Source organism: Pseudophryne corroboree, unplaced genomic scaffold, assembly GCF_028390025.1.
Source record: "Pseudophryne corroboree isolate aPseCor3 unplaced genomic scaffold, aPseCor3.hap2 scaffold_672, whole genome shotgun sequence".
In the NCBI taxonomy this organism is placed as follows: Eukaryota; Metazoa; Chordata; class Amphibia; order Anura; family Myobatrachidae; genus Pseudophryne; species Pseudophryne corroboree.
Window position 1 is genome coordinate 92940 of NW_026970259.1, and position 18823 is coordinate 111762.

The following is an 18823-nucleotide window of genomic DNA, read 5'->3' on the forward strand; positions in this document are numbered from 1 at the left end:
ATCCACTTCCACCTCGTGCTGAAGCTGCTGCCACTAGTCATGGCCGAGACGATGAAATGCCAGCAACGTCGTCTGCCAAGGCCGATGCCCAATGTCATAGTACAGAGCATGTCAAATCCAAAACACCAAATATCAGAAAAAAAAGGACTCCAAAACCTAAAATAAAATTGTCGGAGGAGAAGCGTAAACTTGCCAATATGCCATTTACCACACGGAGTGGCAAGGAACGGCTGAGGCCCTGGCCTATGTTCATGGCTAGTGGTTCAGCTTCACATGAGGATGGAAGCACTCAGCCTCTCGCTAGAAAACTGAAAAGACTCAAGCTGGCAAAAGCACCGCAAAGAACTGTGCGTTCTTTGAAATCCCAAATCCACAAGGAGAGTCCAATTGTGTCGTTTGCGATGCCTGACCTTCCCAACACTGGACGTGAAGAGCATGCGCCTTCCACTATTTGCATGCCCCCTGCAAGTGCTGGAAGGAGCACCCGCAGTCCAGTTCCTGATAGTCAGATTGAAGATGTCAGTGTTGAAGTACACCAGGATGAGGAGGATATGGGTGTTGCTGGCGCTGGGGAGGAAATTGACCAGGAGGATTCTGATGGTGAGGTGGTTTGTTTAAGTCAGGCACCCGGGGAGACACCTGTTGTCCGTGGGAGGAATATGGCCGTTGACATGCCTGGTGAAAATACCAAAAAAATCAGCTCTTCGGTGTGGAGGTATTTCACCAGAAATGCGGACAACAGGTGTCAAGCCGTGTGTTCCCTTTGTCAAGCTGTAATAAGTAGGGGTAAGGACGTTAACCACCTCGGAACATCCTCCCTTATACGTCACCTGCAGCGCATTCATAATAAGTCAGTGACAAGTTCAAAAACTTTGGGTGACAGCGGAAGCAGTCCACTGACCAGTAAATCCCTTCCTCTTGTAACCAAGCTCACGCAAACCACCCCACCAACTCCCTCAGTGTCAATTTCCTCCTTCCCCAGGAATGCCAATAGTCCTGCAGGCCATGTCACTGGCAAGTCTGACGAGTCCTCTCCTGCCTGGGATTCCTCCGATGCATCCTTGCGTGTAACGCCTACTGCTGCTGGCGCTGCTGTTGTTGCCGCTGGGAGTCGATGGTCATCCCAGAGGGGAAGTCGTAAGCCCACTTGTACTACTTCCAGTAAGCAATTGACTGTTCAACAGTCCTTTGCGAGGAAGATGAAATATCACAGCAGTCATCCTACTGCAAAGCGGATAACTGAGTCCTTGACAACTATGTTGGTGTTAGACGTGCGTCCGGTATCCGCCGTTAGTTCACAGGGAACTAGACAATTTATTGAGGCAGTGTGCCCCCGTTACCAAATACCATCTAGGTTCCACTTCTCTAGGCAGGCGATACCGAGAATGTACACGGACGTCAGAAAAAGACTCACCAGTGTCCTAAAAAATGCAGTTGTACCCAATGTCCACTTAACCACGGACATGTGGACAAGTGGAGCAGGGCAGGGTCAGGACTATATGACTGTGACAGCCCACTGGGTAGATGTATGGACTCCCACCGCAAGAACAGCAGCGGCGGCACCAGTAGCAGCATCTCGCAAACGCCAACTCTTTCCTAGGCAGGCTACGCTTTGTATCACCGCTTTCCAGAATACGCACACAGCTGAAAACCTCTTACGGCAACTGAGGAAGATCATCGCGGAATGGCTTACCCCAATTGGACTCTCCTGTGGATTTGTGGCATCGGACAACGCCAGCAATATTGTGTGTGCATTAAATATGGGCAAATTCCAGCACGTCCCATGTTTTGCACATACCTTGAATTTGGTGGTGCAGAATTTTTTAAAAAACGACAGGGGCGTGCAAGAGATGCTGTCGGTGGCCAGAAAAATTGCGGGACACTTTCGGCGTACAGGCACCACGTACAGAAGACTGGAGCACCACCAAAAACTACTGAACCTGCCCTGCCATCATCTGAAGCAAGAAGTGGTAACGAGGTGGAATTCAACCCTCTATATGCTTCAGAGGTTGGAGGAGCAGCAAAAGGCCATTCAAGCCTATACAATTGAGCACGATATAGGAGATGGAATGCACCTGTCTCAAGCGCAGTGGAGAATGATTTCAACGTTGTGCAAGGTTCTGATGCCCTTTGAACTTGCCACACGTGAAGTCAGTTCAGACACTGCCAGCCTGAGTCAGGTCATTCCCCTCATCAGGCTTTTGCAGAAGAAGCTGGAGGCATTGAAGAAGGAGCTAACACGGAGCGATTCCGCTAGGCATGTGGGACTTGTGGATGCAGCCCTTAATTCGCTTAACAAGGATTCACGGGTGGTCAATCTGTTGAAATCAGAGCACTACATTTTGGCCACCGTGCTCGATCCTAGATTTAAAGCCTACCTTGGATCTCTCTTTCCGGCAGACACAGGTCTGCTGGGGTTGAAAGACCTGCTGGTGACAAAATTGTCAAGTCAAGCGGAACGCGACCTGTCAACATCTCCTCCTTCACATTCTCCCGCAACTGGGGGTGCGAGGAAAAGGCTCAGAATTCCGAGCCCACCCGCTGGCGGTGATGCAGGGCAGTCTGGAGCGACTGCTGATGCTGACATCTGGTCCGGACTGAAGGACCTGACAACGATTACGGACATGTCGTCTACTGTCACTGCATATGATTCTCTCAACATTGATAGAATGGTGGAGGATTATATGAGTGACCGCATCCAAGTAGGCACGTCACACAGTCCGTACTTATACTGGCAGGAAAAAGAGGCAATTTGGAGGCCCTTGCACAAACTGGCTTTATTCTACCTAAGTTGCCCTCCCACAAGTGTGTACTCCGAAAGAGTGTTTAGTGCCGCCGCTCACCTTGTCAGCAATCGGCGTACGAGGTTACATCCAGAAAATGTGGAGAAGATGATGTTCATTAAAATGAATTATAATCAATTCCTCCGCGGAGACATTGACCAGCAGCAATTGCCTCCACAAAGTACACAGGGAGCTGAGATGGTGGATTCCAGTGGGGACGAATTGATAATCTGTGAGGAGGGGGATGTACACGGTGATATATCGGAGGGTGAAGATGAGGTGGACATCTTGCCTCTGTAGAGCCAGTTTGTGCAAGGAGAGATTAATTGCTTCTTTTTTGGGGGGGGTCCAAACCAACCCGTCATATCAGTCACAGTCGTGTGGCAGACCCTGTCACTGAAATGATGGGTTGGTTAAAGTGTGCATGTCCTGTTTTGTTTATACAACATAAGGGTGGGTGGGAGGGCCCAAGGATAATTCCATCTTGCACCTCTTTTTTCTTTTCTTTTTCTTTGCATCATGTGCTGATTGGGGAGGGTTTTTTGGAAGGGACATCCTGCGTGACACTGCAGTGCCACTCCTAGATGGGCCCGGTGTTTGTGTCGGCCACTAGGGTCGCTAATCTTACTCACACAGCTACCTCATTGCGCCTCTTTTTTTCTTTGCGTCATGTGCTGTTTGGGGAGGGTTTTTTGGAAGGGACATCCTGCGTGACACTGCAGTGCCACTCCTAGATGTGCCCGGTGTTTGTGTCGGCCACTAGGGTCGCTAATCTTACTCACACAGTCAGCTACCTCATTGCGCCTCTTTTTTTCTTTGCGTCATGTGCTGTTTGGGGAGGGTTTTTTGGAAGGGCCATCCTGCGTGACACTGCAGTGCCACTCCTAGATGGGCCCGGTGTTTGTGTCGGCCACTAGGGTCGCTTATCTTACTCACACAGCGACCTCGGTGCAAATTTTAGGACTAAAAATAATATTGTGAGGTGTGATGTGTTCAGAATAGGCTGAAAATGAGTGTAAATTATGTTTTTTGAGGTTAATAATACTTTGGGATCAAAATTACCCCCAAATTCTATGATTTAAGCTGTTTTTTAGGGTTTTTTGAAAAAAACACCCGAATCCAAAACACACCCGAATCCGACAAAAAAAATTCGGTGAGGTTTTGCCAAAACGCGGTCGAACCCAAAACACGGCCGCGGAACCGAACCCAAAACCAAAACACAAAACCCGAAAAATTTCCGGCGCTCATCTCTAATATATATATATATATGTATCTATCTATCTATCTATCTATTTATCTATCTATCTATCTATCGTATGTGTGTGTATATATGTATCTATCATGTATGTATGTATGTATGTATCTATCTATCTTGTATGTATGTGTTCTATCTATCTATCTATCTATCTATCTATCGTGTGTGTGATAAATGTATGTATCTATCATGTATGTGTTATATGTATGTATCACACCTTCCTCTATACATATACATACATACATACATACATACACACACCTATATCTGTACGTACACTGATATACACACACCAACATCTATACATAAACACGCTGACCCCTAAACGTACACCAACGTACCCACATGTGAATCTATACATACATGTGCTGACACCTGGACATACACTGATGTACCCACACCTAACATCTATACATACACATGCTAACAACTGGACGTATACAGACGTACCCACATTTGCATCCATGCATATATAGATGTAGGTGTGTGTACGTCAGTGTACGTCCAGGTGTCAACGCGTGTATGTATAGATGCAGGTGTGGGTACGTCTGTGTATGTCCAGGTGTCAGAATGTGTATGTATAGATGCAGGTGTGGGAACGTCAGTGTAGGTTCAGGTGTCAGCGCGTGTATGTATAGATGCAGGTGCTTGTATGTCCAGATGTCAGTGCATGTATGTATAGATGCAAGTGTGGGTACGTCGGTGTATGTCCATTTGTCAGCGCGTGTATATATAGATGCAGGTGCTTGTATGTTGGTGTATGTCCAGGTGTCAGCATGTGTATGTATAGATGCAGGTGTGGGAATGTTGGTGTATGTCCAGGTGTCAGGGCGTGTATGTATGGATATTAGGTGTGGGTACATCAGTGTATGTCCAGGTGTTAGCGCATGTATGTATAGATGCAGGATAATAATCGCACAGCGTGCCCCCCGCCAACCACAAACCTCCCCCACCCCCCTGTATGACATAAACACCGCTAATTCCACTTACACACAATAATTTCAGTTTGCGACCAGGAGTCGGCAATGTATGTGCACCCAAATGAAGCCACTGTACATGCCCTGCAGGCTGCTATGTACTGCACAGGTGCAACAAATTTAAATGCCCTATCTTTAAAATGGGGCATATTTTACTAAATTAAAAAAAACTGTAACTTTCTGTAAAACCTTAACCCCAAAAGGCACTACACTAACATCGGGGTGTAGAGTTGGATGTTGATCCAAGGCACCAACAGGCTAAAGCTTTGACTGTTCCCAGGATGCCTTGCACCGCCTCCTCTATAACCCTGCCCAGTGGCGTAACTAGACCTTTGTGGGCCCCATAGCAAAATTCTGAATGGGCCCACCAGCACTCAACAAGAATGAGTGGCGTTTGGGGTCAGAAAAGTAGAGGGGAAGGGGTCTGACAGAGTAGGGGGCAGGACATGAATGAATAGAAACTGAGGTGTCCATTATATAAAGAAATACAGTATGTGTGTCTGTTTGTATATCACACACACACATATAAGGGAAATTCAAATGCATTCAATTATTGCGCCCATTACACTCTGGTTTAGGTGCACAAAGCACCTAAACCTGAATAAAGTAATGGGCGCGATCGTGAAAAGACACCGTTTGGTTGCCCAAATGGGTCTCTTTGCACACATTTCAGCTTGTTTCCCCTGGGGGTAGCGAGCTGAAATAAACATGTCGCACCCGTTGGCAGCAACATTAGAATAGCTGCTGACGGGCACGATTGAGGGAGGAAAGGGACATTTGAATCCAGCCCATAGATGCAATGTGAATATGTAATTTGTACCTTCCTATCTTAAAATGTATATAGTAGTGTATACACTAGAGGTCTTTCCGAACCCCCTAATCCTAACATTGTAATTTGCTTTAGGGCGCACCTCCAATTAGTCTAGTGTTTCGTATTTTCACATTAAATACTTTCTTGCATTGGTTGGTTAAAGATTAGATCGTATATTTTTCTAGATATAGCTGTGCATAGTCTACAAGGCTACATGCTTCTCCCCTAACTAGAGATGTGCAGCGGGCATTTTTCGTGTTTCATGTTTTGGTTTTGGTTTCGGATCCGCAGTTGTGTTTTGGATACGGACGCGTTTTGGCAAAACCACCCTTTCGGGTTTTGGATTCGGGTGATTTTTTTTTAAAACCTCAAACAGCTAAAATCATAGAATTTGGGGGTAATTTTGATCCTATAGTATTAAGCTCAATAACCAATTTCTACTTCTTTCCAGTCTATTCTGAACACCTCACACCTCCCAATATTATTTTTAGTCCTAAAATTTGCACCAAGGTCCCTGGATGACTAAGCTAAGCGACCCAAGTGGGCAGCACAAACACCTGGCCCATCTAGGAGTGGCACTGCAGTGTCAGACAAGATGGCACTTAAAAAAATAGCCCCAAACAGCACATGATGCAAAGATAAATAAAAAAAGAGGCGCAAGATGAAATTGTAGTGTGTCTCTCCTGCTCAGTGTCAGTTCTCAGTAGTATCCTCATCAGTGCTCAGTATCACTGCTCATTGTCTTGTGCTGCATTGTGGTGCTCAGTATACTAGAGTACATTACTAATAGTCCAGTGCTGCATCTTGCTGCTCAGTGTCAGTTCTAGTATCCTCATCAGTGCTCAGTATCACTGCTCATTGTTTTGTGCTGCATTGTGGTGCTCAGTATACTACAGAACATTACTAATAGTCCAGTGCTGCATCTGGCTGCTCTGTGTCAGTTCTAGTAATCTCATCAGTGCTCCGTATCACTGCTCATTGTCTTGTGGTGCTCAGTATACTACAGTACATTACTAATACTCCAGTGTCTTGTGCCGCATATGGCTGCTGTAGGGTGCTGTGGTAGTGTCCTGTCACTGTGCATATGTCATCATTCCAGTCACAGTGACATACCCTCCAACTGTACCTTTTTAATAGGTATTTTCTCTGACGTCCTAGTGGATGCTGGGACTCCGTAAGGACCATGGGGAATAGCGGCTCCGCAGGAGACAGGGCACAAGAATAAAAGCTGTAGGATCAGGTGGTGTGCACTGGCTCCTCCCCCTATGACCCTCCTCCAAGCCCCAGTTAGATTTTTGTGCCCGAACGAGAAGGGTGCAGGCTAGGTGGCTCTCCTGAGCTGCTTAGAATAAAAGTATATTTTAGGTTTTTTATTTTCAGTGAGTCCTGCTGGCAACAGGCTCACTGCATCGTGGGACTAAGGGGAGAAGAAACGGACTCACCTGCGTGCAGAGTGGATCGGGTTTCTTAGGCTACTGGACATTAGCTCCAGAGGGACGATCACAGGTTCAGCATGGATGGGTCCCGGAGCCGCGCCGCCGGCCCCCTTACAGAGCCAGAAGAGCGAAGAGGTCCGGTGAAATCGGCGGCAGAAGACGATCCTGTCTTCAGACTAAGGTAGCGCACAGCACCGCAGCTGTGCGCCATTGCTCTCAGCACACTTCACACTCCGGTCACTGAGGGTGCAGGGCGCTGGGGGGGAGCGCCCTGAGACGCAATATAACATGATATACCTTAGATTGGCTAAAGAATACATCACATATAGCTCTGGGGCTATATGGATGTATTTTAACCCCTGCCATTTTTTACAGAAAAAGCGGGAGATAAGGTGGTCGTGAAGGGGCGGAGCCTATCTCCTCAGCACACAAGCGCCATTTTCCCTCACAGCTCCGCTGGAAGGACGGCTCCCTGACTCTCCCCTGCAGACTTGCTACTGAATCAGGGTAAAAAAGAGAAGGGGGGGCACTATTGGCAGCTAAAAACTATATAAACAGCAGCTATAAGGGATTAACACTTATATAAGGTTATCCCTGTATATATATATAGCGCTTGGTGTGTGCTGGCAGACTCTCCCTCTGTCTCTCCAAAGGGCTTGTGGGGTCCTGTCCTCTATCAGAGCATTCCCGGTGTGTGTGCTGTGTGTCGGTACGTGTGTGTCGACATGTATGAGGAGGAAAATGATGTGGAGGCGGAGCAATTGCCTGGGTTAGTGATGTCACCCCCTAGGGAGTCGACACCTGACTGGATGATCGTATTTAAAGAATTAAGTGATAATGTCAGCACTTTGCAAAGAACGGTTGATGACATGAGACAGCCGGCAAATCAATTAGTGCCTGTCCAGGCGTCTCAGACACCGTCAGGGGCCCTAAAACGCCCGTTACCTCAGTGGGTCGACACAGATCCAGACACAGATACTGAGTCTAGTGTCGACGGTGAGGAGACAAACGTAATGTCCAGTAGGGCCACACGTTACATGATCACGGCAATGAAGGAAGCATTGAACATTTCTGACACTACAAGTACCACAAAGAAGGGTATTATGTGGGGTGTGAAAAAACTACCAATAGTTTTCCCTGAGTCAGATGAGTTAAATGAGGTGTGTGATAAAGCGTGGGTTTCCCCCGACAAAAAACTGCTAATTTCTAAAAAATTATTGGCACTATATCCTTTCCCGTTAGAGGTTAGGACACGTTGGGAAACACCCCCTAGGGTAGATAAAGCGCTCACACGTTTATCTAAACAAGTAGCGTTACCGTCTCCTGATACGGCCACCCTCAAAGAACCAGCAGATAGAAGGCTGGAAAATATTCTTAAAAGTATATACACACATACTGGTGTTATACTGCGACCAGCAATCGCTTCAGCCTGGATGTGCAGTGCTGGCGTCGCGTGGTCGGATTCCCTGACTGAAAATATTGATACCCTGGATAGGGACAATATACTGTTAACTATAGAGCATTTGAAGGATGCATTACTATATATGCGTGATGCACAGAGGGATATTTGCACCCTGGCATCAAGAGTAAGTGCTATGTCCATTTCTGCCAGAAGAGCGTTATGGACGCGACAGTGGTCAGGCGATGCGGATTCCAAACGACATATGGAAGTATTGCCGTATAAAGGGGAGGAGTTATTTGGGGCTGGTCTATCGGACCTGGTGGCCACGGCAACGGCTGGAAAATCCACCTTTTTACCCCAGGTCACTTCACATCAGCAGAAAAAGACACCGTCTTTTCAAACTCAGTCCTTTCGTTCCCATAAGTACAAGCGAGCTAAAGGCCATTCCTTCCTGCCCCGGGGCAGAGGAAGGGGAAAAAGACTGCACCATGCAGCCGCTTCCCAGGAGCAGAAGCCATCCCCTGCTTCTGCCAAGTCTTCAGCATGACGCTGGGGCTTTACAAGCAGACTCAGACATGGTGGGGGCCCGTCTCAAGAATTTCAACGCGCAGTGGGCTCACTCGCAAGTGGACCCCTGGATTCTACAGGTGGTATCGCAGGGGTACAAACTGGAATTCGAGGCGTTTCCCCCTCGCCGGTTCCTGAAGTCTGCTCTACCAAAGTCTCCCTCCGACAGGGAGGCAGTTTTGGAAGCCATTCACAAGCTGTATTCCCAGCAGGTGATAATCAAGGTACCCCTCCTACAACAGGGAAAGGGGTATTATTCCACGCTGTTTGTGGTACCGAAGCCGGACGGCTCGGTGAGACCAATTTTAAATCTAAAATCCCTGAACACTTACATAAAGAGGTTCAAATTCAAGATGGAATCACTCAGAGCGGTGATAGCAAACCTGGAAGAAGGGGACTATATGGTGTCTCTGGACATCAAGGATGCTTATCTCCACGTCCCAATCTACCCGTCTCACCAAGGGTACCTCAGGTTTGTAGTACAAAACTGTCATTATCAGTTTCAGACGCTGCCGTTTGGGTTGTCCACGGCACCTCGGGTCTTTACCAAGGTAATGGCCGAAATGATGATTCTTCTTCGAAGAAAAGGCATCTTAATTATCCCTTACTTGGACGATCTCCTGATAAGGGCAAGGTCCAGGGAACAGTTAGAAATCGGAGTAGCACTATCTCAGGTAGTGTTACGTCAGCACGGGTGGATCCTAAATATTCCAAAATCGCAGCTGATTCCAACGACACGTCTACTGTTCCTAGGAATGATTCTGGACACAGTCCAGAAAAAGGTGTTTCTCCCGGAGGAGAAGGCCAGGGAGTTATCCGAGCTAGTCAGGAACCTCCTAAAACCAGACCAGGTGTCAGTGCATCAGTGCACGAGGGTCCTGGGATAAATGGTGGCTTCTTACGAAGCGATTCCATTCGGAAGATTCCATGCAAGAACGTTTCAGTGGGATCTACTGGACAAATGGTCCGGATCGCATCTTCAGATGCATCAGCGGATAACCCTGTCGACAAGGACAAGGGTGTCTCTTCTGTGGTGGCTGCAGAGTGCTCATCTACTAGAGGGCCGCAGATTTGGCATTCAGGATTGGGTCCTGGTGACCACGGACGCCAGCCTGAGAGGCTGGGGGGCAGTCACACAGGGAAAAAATTTCCAGGGCTTGTGGTCAAGCATGGAAACATCTCTTCATATAAACATTCTGGAACTAAGGGCCATTTACAATGCCCTAAGTCAAGCGAAACCCCTGCTTCAGGGTCAGGCGGTATTGATCCAATCGGACAACATCACGTCAGTCGCCCACGTAAACAGACAGGGAGCGGCACGAGAAGCAGGAGGGCAATGGCAGAAGCTGCAAGGATTCTTCGCTGGGCGGAAAATCATGTGGTAGCTCTGTCAGCAGTGTTCATTCCGGGAGTGGACAACTGGGAAGCAGACTTCCCCAGCAGACACGACCTTCACCCGGGAGAGTGGGGACTTCACCCAGAAGTCTTCCACCTGATTGTAAACCGTTGGGAAAAACCAAAGGTGGACATGATGGCGTCACGTCTAAACAAAAAACTAGACAGATATTGCGCCAGGTCAAGGGACCCTCAGGCAATAGCGGTGGACGCTCTGGTGACACCGTGGGTGTACCAGTCAGTGTATGTGTTCCCTCCTCTGCCTCTCATACCAAAAGTACTGAGAATCATAAGAAGGAGAGGAGTAAGAACGATACTCGTGGTTCCGGATTGGCCAAGAAGGACTTGGTACCCGGAACTTCAAGAGATGCTCACGGAAGACCCGTGGCCTCTACCTCTAAGAAAGGACCTGCTCCAACAGGGGCCTTGTCTGTTCCAAGACTTACCGCGGCTGCGTTTGACGGCATGGCGGTTGAACGCCGGATCCTGAAGGAAAAAGGCATTCCAGATGAAGTCATCCCTACCCTGGTCAAAGCCAGGAAGGATGTAACCGCAAAACATTATCACCGCATTTGGCGAAAATATGTTGCGTGGTGTGAGGCCAAGAAGGCCCCTACAGAGGAATTTCAACTGGGTCGTTTCCTCCATTTCCTGCAAACAGGACTGTCTATGGGCCTAAAATTAGGGTCCATTAAGGTTCAAATTTCGGCCCTGTCAATTTTCTTCCAGAAAGAACAGGCTTCAGTACCTGAAGTTCAGACATTTGTAAAAGGGGTACTGCATATACAACCTCCTTTTGTGCCTCCAGTGGCACCTTGGGAACTCAATGTTGTTTTGAGGTTCCTTAAGTCACATTGGTTTGAACCACTCACCACTGTGGACTTAAAATATCTCACATGGAAGGTGACGATGCTGTTAGCCCTGGCTTCAGCCAGGCGTGTGTCAGAATTGGCGGCTTTATCATATAAAAGCCCTTACTTAATTTTTCATTCTGACAGGGCAGAATTGAGGACTCGTCCTCAATTTCTCCCTAAGGTGGTTTCTGCTTTTCACATGAACCAACCTATTGTGGTGCCTGCGGCTACTAGGGACTTGGAGGACTCCAAGTTACTTGACGTTGTCAGGGCCCTGAAAATATATGTTTCCAGGACGGCGGGAGTCAGAAAGTCTGACTCGCTGTTTATCCTGTATGCACCCAACAAGCTGGGTGCTCCTGCTTCTAAGCAGACTATTGCTCGTTGGATTTGTAGTACAATTCAACTTGCACATTCTGTGGCAGGCCTGCCACAGCCAAAATCTGTGAAAGCCCATTCCACAAGGAAAGTGGGCTCATCTTGGGCAGCTGCCCGAGGGGTCTCGGCTTTACAACTTTGCCGAGCAGCTACTTGGTCAGGGGCAAACACGTTTGCTAAATTCTACAAATTTGATACCCTGGCTGAGGAGGACCTGGAGTTCTCTCATTCGGTGCTGCAGAGTCATCCGCACTCTCCCGCCCGTTTGGGAGCTTTGGTATAATCCCCATGGTCCTTACGGAGTCCCAGCATCCACTAGGACGTCAGAGAAAATAAGATTTTACTTACCGATAAATCTATTTCTCGTAGTCCGTAGTGGATGCTGGGCGCCCATCCCAAGTGCGGATTGTCTGCAATACTTGTACATAGTTATTGTTACAAAAATCGGGTTATTATTGTTGTGAGCCTTCTTTTTAGAGGCTCCGCTGTTATCATGCTATGCTGTTAACTGGGTTCAGATCACAGGTTGTACAGTGTGATTGGTGTGGCTGGTATGAGTCTTACCCGGGATTCAATATCCTTCCTTATTATGTACGCTCGTCCGGGCACAGTATCCTAACTGAGGCTTGGAGGAGGGTCATAGGGGGAGGAGCCAGTGCACACCACCTGATCCTAAAGCTTTTATTCTTGTGCCCTGTCTCCTGTGGAGCCGCTATTCCCCATGGTCCTTACGGAGTCCCAGCATCCACTACGGACTACGAGAAATAGATTTATCGGTAAGTAAAATCTTATTTTTTCATGGTCTGTACCTATTTTTGGCTCTCCAAACTTCCATTGAAAGTATAGGAAAAGGGGCGTGACAACGCCCCCTTTACATGTGACCACGCCCCTTTTTCTAATTTGTACCGATTTTTGTGTGTAAAATGTTGGAGGGTATGCAGTGATATCTGGTATCTATCTAGTGGTATCTAATTCCAGACATTACCACCGTCTAATTCCAGATATATTACTGGCATATAATTCCACACATTAAAAAATGGAGAACAAAAAGGTGGAGGGTAAAATAGGGAAAGATCAAGATCCACTTCCACCTAGTGCTGAAGCTGCTGCCACTAGTCAAGGCAGAGACAATTCAATGCCATCAACATTATGTAATGATTATACGATACATTATATATCATATCATTGTATGGTTGTAAAATACAACTTAAAAACTTTAATGAATAAATACATAAAGTAGCTTTTATGTAACCTTTTTAAACCTATTAGCATAGACCGAATCTCATCGTGTGTATAGGCCTTTAGTTCAACAACAGCATGGGACCAGTTAGTGTGTTTTGACCACTGCACAGCACCTGGTGTTATATAGTAAGCACCACTATGGCATAGTATACAGCATTATGGGCCTGATATGAGTGTGACCAGCGGTGATGTGGAATGCAGTAGGAGGTGCTGTTTAGTAAGCACCACTTCTATATTCACCATGCAGTATATTGTGTGAATATAGAAGTGTTGGCTGTGTTATGTATTAGAGTAATTATTGCAGCTCCCAGCTAAAATTGCAACAATGTAATTTAGTGACAAGCTGCAGAGATTAACCCTTTCTGTGGCTGCTGCACAACCTCTATTCATATCGCTGAATTCAATTAGGGAGATGTTCTCACCCCAAGAGCAAGCGCAGGTATATGCCACACTTATGGTAACATTGGATTTGCAGATATTTTCTTGCAGGGGTGTTTCTAAACAATTTGGCTTCAAATGCGTGCCCCCCGCCACCATTGGCATTAAAAATTGTGCCCCTCCCCCATATATATATATATATATATAAAAAAAAACTATATTTGCGTGAGCGCTCCGGACGGGATGGGGGGGCGTGACCTCGCAAAAATGGGTATGGTCTCCATAAAATGGGCGTAGCCTTGCAGGCAAAGACTACCTTACACCCCAGTTCTTGACCCTGCACCAACAGACCTCGGCCACCACAGGGAAAAAAGTACAGTAATTTCCACCATGTTAAGCCCCACACATTAATGCCCTTTGGAACATATTATGTCACTCACCACAATATCTGTGATACACTATGCCCTACAGTAAAGCTTCTAATTACTTTTACAAAAACTGCTCAATGCCAAGAGTTTCACGTGCTGGGTGTCATGCTCATTGCCAGGGGTTTCACTCTCTGGGTGTCATGCTCATTGCCAGGGGGAACGCAGTAGGAGGTGTTATATAGTAAGCACCACTATGGCATAGTATATATCATTATATATATTGTGAGCACTGGTGATGTTGAGTGCAGTAGAGCTGCTGCTGGGTAATTACAATTGACTACAACCACCAATATATTCTGCTGCACTATATATATGCAAAGCTAATTCTGCTGGGTAATTACAACTGACTACAACCACCAATATATTCTGCTGCACTATATCTATATTTGCAAAGCTAATTCTGCTGGGTAATTACAATTGACTACATCCACCAATATATTCTGCTGCACTATATCTATATATGCAAAGCTAATTCTGCTGAGTAATTACAATTGACTACAACCACCAATATATTCTGCTGCACTATATCTATATATGCAAAGCTAATTCTGCTGGGTAATGCAAATTGAAACATTATTGCATAGTATGTGATTTTGAAGTACTTTTTTAAAGTTTTGAATGATATAGACCCAGTTTAATCTTTGTGGAATGCCTGGTTGTTGTTTTTAAGGTAATTTATTGCCTGGCATTTGAGGGGGTGGGGTGTGGTTACAGATTTCAATTATTGGTTTCACTTGTAATAGTCTTCTACTTAAGTCCAATGGTGTAGGCTGTGCAAAGCCATTTGGCTGTGCATTTATTGATCTAAGCGTGCATTTTTATCAAAGCGTGATAAAATTGACACATAACAGCAGTGTTCAATCAGCGTTCAATCGAAGTGAAAAAGAAGGAAAACAGAAGCACACCAATCTAACAAAACAAAGAAAACTGAAGAACTAATAACAAATGTGAGTCACTTACTCCTCAGATCACTCACCTCCTGATTGTTGCATCTGATTACATAGCACATAACTACCTTACTTGGACATTTCATAAACCATCCATTTCACCTACAAATGCCTGTATCTGTATTATTGTAATTTTGTTTTTTAAGCACAGCTGCACCAATGCAATTTTACCTGCAAACACTTAAAACATCTAACATAATTACCATTGCTTCTTAAACCTCTCACAATCCTTTCATTTCTTACACTCCAAATTCTTTTCTGCACCCACTTTATCTACGCTTTTGACTCATTTCATACTAAATCTACACCCCTTGAGCCTACACTGCTTTTCTCACCTGCATTTCTGCAATTCTTCTGCTCGGATTGCCTTACAGTCTCCTCTCCTACTTCCACTTTCCCTCAACCTATTTACCTACTTAACACTATGTCAAGGTTTTCTTATACTCCCCACATCACTCAGTGTCTACCTAATAATGTATCTTTAGCCTTCCCCCCTAGTCTCCTCCACCTCCTCCTCTCTCCCCTCCTCTGTCTCCCCTCCATCCCTCTGTTTTCTTCCCCCACCTTTCCTGTTACCCCACTTTCATTCACCTCTGCCCCATGGTCCTGCTACCCCACAACTCAGCCCTGCTCCCTCTCTCCCTTCCCTGTCACCTCCCCACACCCCCATCCACATCACACTGACCTCCCTCCCTGCCCACCTCCTGCAGTTTCCCCTCCTAGCTCAGGCACCCGTACCATCACTACTCTCTCATCATCCCTGCCCTCAAAGTTAATCCCACCTCATCGCTACAGCAACCCTGAAAATCTAATTCACATCTCTCCCACAAACTCATACCCCCTATCCTGTGCCCTCTGGAATGCCAGATCTGTTTATAACAAACTGGTCCCCACTCATGACCTTTTCATTTCCAACTCCCTACACCTACTAGCCATTACTGAAACTTGGATTACGCCCTCTGACACTACTTCTGCTGCTGCTCTCTCTGCTGGGGGCCTTACATTCACACACACACCCCGACCTGGGGGTCGCCATGGGGGTGGTGTTGGGGTCCTTTTACCTTCTAGTTACTCCTACCAACTCATACCACCAGAACCATCCCTTATATTCTCTACATTTGAGGTCCACGCCATATGCCTCTTCCAACCAGTCCATCTTAGAGTAGCTGTCATTTACCGCCCCCCTGGCACTGCTTCCAAATTAATCGACAACTTTGCTTCCTGGCTTCCTCACTTCCTCTCTTCTGACATTCCCACCATTATCCTAGGCGATTTCAACATCCCTATTGACATCCCCACACAATCCCCTGCCTCTAAACTCCTTAACCTCACCTCTTCACTTGGTCTCTCCCAGTGGACCTCCTCACCCTCCCATGTGAATGGGAGCTCACTGGATCTGGTCTTCACTCACCGCTGTGATATTTCTGATTTTTCCAACTCCCCATTTCCCCTCTCTGACCACCACCTGCTCTCCTTCAACCTATCTCTCTCGACTTCCCCATCTCTACCTCCTAAGGCCACCATCACTAAGCGTAACATTGAAGCTATTGACACCACATTCCTTTCCTCCCTGTTTGACTCACTTCTCTCTCCTATTCTCTCTCTCTCATGCCCTGAACAAGCCACTTCCACATACAATGCTTCCCTTACTTCTGCTCTTGACTCTGTTGCTCCACCAACCACTATTCACCCTCACAAATTAACACCTCAACCCTGGCACACCAAATGCACCAGATATCTGCAAAAATGCTCACGTACGGCTGAGCGACACTGGAGGAAATCACGCTCTAAGGCAGACTTCCTCCATTTCAAACTTATGCTCTCATCCTTCAGTGCTGCCCTTTCTCTTGCTAAACAGTCATACTTCAAGAACCTCATCTCCTCCCAGTCTTCCAACCCCCGGCGCCTCTTTGCCACTCTCAACTCACTCCTCTGCCCACCTCCACCTCGTCTCCCTTCCTCACTCTCTGCTCTTGACTTTGCCACTTACTTCACATCCAAAATTGACTCCATACGTCAGGACATCACATCACACCAGACTATCAGTAACCAGCCTTCTCCCAACCCTTACGAACCCTCCCCATCCCTCGCACCAACTCTGTCATCTTTCTCCCATGCATCTGGAGAGGAAGTCATGGCCCTCATTCGTTCCTGTCCCCTCACCACCTCCCCACTTGACCCAATCCCCTCCTGCCTCCTTTGCCACCTCTCTTCTTCTGCTTTTTCCCATCTTTCCCACCTTCTCAATCTCTCCCTCTCATCAGGCACTGTCCCCTCTGCCTTCAAGCACGCTCTCATCTCTCCTATTCTTAAAAAACCTACCCTTGATCCAAACACTCTCTCCAACTACCGACCCATCTCTCTCCTCCCTTTTGCCTCCAAACTCCTTGAGCGTATTGTCTACAACCGCCTTACTTCCTTTCTTTCCTCACACTCACTGCTTGACCCATTCCAGTCTGGCTTCCGTCCTCTCCACTCCACTGAAACTGCCCTTACAAAAGTATGCAATGACCTCCATGCTGCTAAATCTAAGGGACACTACTCTCTACTTATTCTACTTGATCTCTCTGCTGCTTTTGACACTGTGGACCATCCTCTCCTACTGCAAATCCTTCACTCCATTGGTCTGCGTAACACAGCCCTCTCTTGGTTGTCGTCCTACCTTTCTGACCGTTCATTCTCTGTCTCCTCTCATGACTCCACCTCCCCCTCACTTCCACTAACTGTAGGGGTACCCCAAGGTTCTGTCCTTGGTCCTCTTCTCTTCTCTCTCTATACGTCCTCACTAAGTAAGCTCATTAGTTCTTTTGGTTTCCAATATCATCTCTATGCTGATGACACTCAAATCTATCTTTCCTCTCCAGACCTCTCCCCTACTCTCCTCACTCGTATCTCCAACTGTCTCTCTGCTATCTCTTCCTGGATGTCCCAGCTCTTTCTTAAACTTAACATGTCTAAGACCGAGCTGATCATCTTCCCTCCCTCCCGCATAACCTCACCTCCTACAATCTCATTATCTATTGATGGCACTACTATCTCCTCTACCCCCCAAGTGCGCTGTCTTGGAGTAATCCTTGACTCCTCCCTCTCCTTCAAACCACACATTCAGCACCTCTCACAAACCTGCCGTTTTCATCTAAAAAATATTTCCAGGATCAGACCCTTTCTGACCCAGGATGCTACTAAGTAAGACTCTTATCCACTCACTGGTCATCTCCAGACTGGACTGCTGTAATCTCTTCCTGACTGGCATTCCTGACAAATACCTCTCTCCACTCCAATCTATCCTCAATGCTGCTTCCCGGCTCATTTTCCTCACCAAACGCACTACGTCCACCTCTCCTCTCTTACTAGTCCTTCACTGGCTCCCCTTCCCTTTCAGAATCCATTTCAAGCTTTTCACACTTGCTTACAAAGCCCTCACCCACTCCTCTCCCATCTACATCTCTGATCTTATCTCGCTTTACACTCCCACCCGTCCTCTTCGCTCTGCTAATGCACACCGACTCCTGCCTACGGATTACTTCCTCCCACTCCTACCTCCAAGATTTTTCACGTGCTGCACCACTTCTCTGGAATTCCCTACCTCTCCCCCTCAGACTCTCCACCTCTCTACAAAACTTCAAACGGGTTCTCAAGACCCACTTCTTCACACCAAACCCAGCCAAATCTCATCCTAAACCTCTGTTCCACGCTCTCTATGTACCCCATCTGTCTCACCCCTGTCTGTCTACCCCTCCCTTTTAGAATGTAAGCTCTCACGAGCAGGGCCCTCTTCCCTCATGTGCTTACTCTTTTCTTACTTTAATAATCTTCAGCTGCACCAAATCCAGCAGTCTTCTGCCACCTGATACTTATTCCAGTGTCATCTGCTGATGTAGCTATGTTTATTTACCCTGTACTTGTCCTATATTGTCGTCAACTGTAAGTTGCTGTTTTCCTGTTTGATTATTTATTTATGTACTCTGTA

General features: G+C 46.8%; 1 long non-coding RNA gene across 1 annotated transcript in view; it reads left to right on the top strand.

The window, feature by feature from the left end:
- The first annotated feature begins 14381 nt into the window (after window positions 1-14381).
- Window positions 14382-18823, top strand: part of LOC135037383 (uncharacterized) — a 137415-nt gene continuing 132973 nt past the window's right edge. Inside the window, exon 1 of the long non-coding RNA XR_010231938.1 lies at window positions 14382-14461. This is a non-coding gene — a long non-coding RNA (uncharacterized LOC135037383). The remainder of the gene's footprint in view (window positions 14462-18823) is intronic.